Source organism: Acomys russatus, chromosome 7 (genome assembly GCF_903995435.1).
Source record: "Acomys russatus chromosome 7, mAcoRus1.1, whole genome shotgun sequence".
Classification (NCBI taxonomy): domain Eukaryota; kingdom Metazoa; phylum Chordata; class Mammalia; order Rodentia; family Muridae; genus Acomys; species Acomys russatus.
Genome location: NC_067143.1, coordinates 44,778,946 through 44,779,783, shown reverse-complemented (window position 1 = coordinate 44,779,783; position 838 = coordinate 44,778,946). Strand labels below are relative to the sequence as shown.

Below are 838 nucleotides of genomic sequence, written 5' to 3'. Positions count from 1 at the left end.
CTGCTGCTTCTCCCTCTGTGGTAATTACTCTCCTTTGTGCTGAGAACTTGGTGTCTTGGTGTGTTCTGTACCAACTCTGAGGGGATCTCTTACTAGTTCTATCCATTTGTCTACAAATTTCATGATGTCATTTTTTGCATGATACATTCAATTTATTGGTCTTTGGGGAATGAGATACATCGCCGTATTATAACCAAACCATTAGTCTTGTCATTTCATTTCATCAACATTAGCTGGTTCATTTTCATGGCACAGGCCTTTCTGCACAGATTTAAGAGAAAGGTTTTTTGAAAAGTTTGCAAGTCCTTTCTGTAGATTTACAAAAAGTTCATTCTGTTAACTTTTTTTTATTGTTCATAATGTTTAGTAGTAACCAATTTTGCCTTGCTTTCAGCCTTGGAGGTAGTTTTGGCAGGCTATATGAAATACTTTCCTGGACTTCTATCCTTTTAAATTGTTTTTGGCCATTGTCAAACTTTGGGAAGTTCATGCAGCTACTCATGTTCCCAGTGACAGCATCCATAATCTCAGAACACAGGAAGTACATGATGTCATTATTTTAATAACTGAATAACACACCATTGTGTAAATGGACCACATTTTCTTTATCTATTCTTCTGTTGAGAGACATCTGGGTTGCTTCCAATTTTTGGCCACTATAAATAGAATAGCAATGAACATGGTTGAGCAAGTGTCTCTGTAGTAGGATTAAGCATCCATGTCTTGTTCAATTTTGATGTGATAGTTTTTTGTTTTTTTTTATGTTTTATTTTGTTATATTTTTAAAAATGAAAACCCAACCACTAGGGTAAAGGTTAACAACTGAACTGTCATTTAT

At 34.8% G+C, this 838-nt stretch overlaps 1 pseudogene; it reads right to left on the bottom strand.

The window, feature by feature from the left end:
• Positions 1–210: 210 nt before the first annotated feature.
• Positions 211–468, bottom strand: LOC127191954 (ribosomal biogenesis factor-like; annotated as a pseudogene).
• Positions 469–838: the final 370 nt, after the last annotated feature.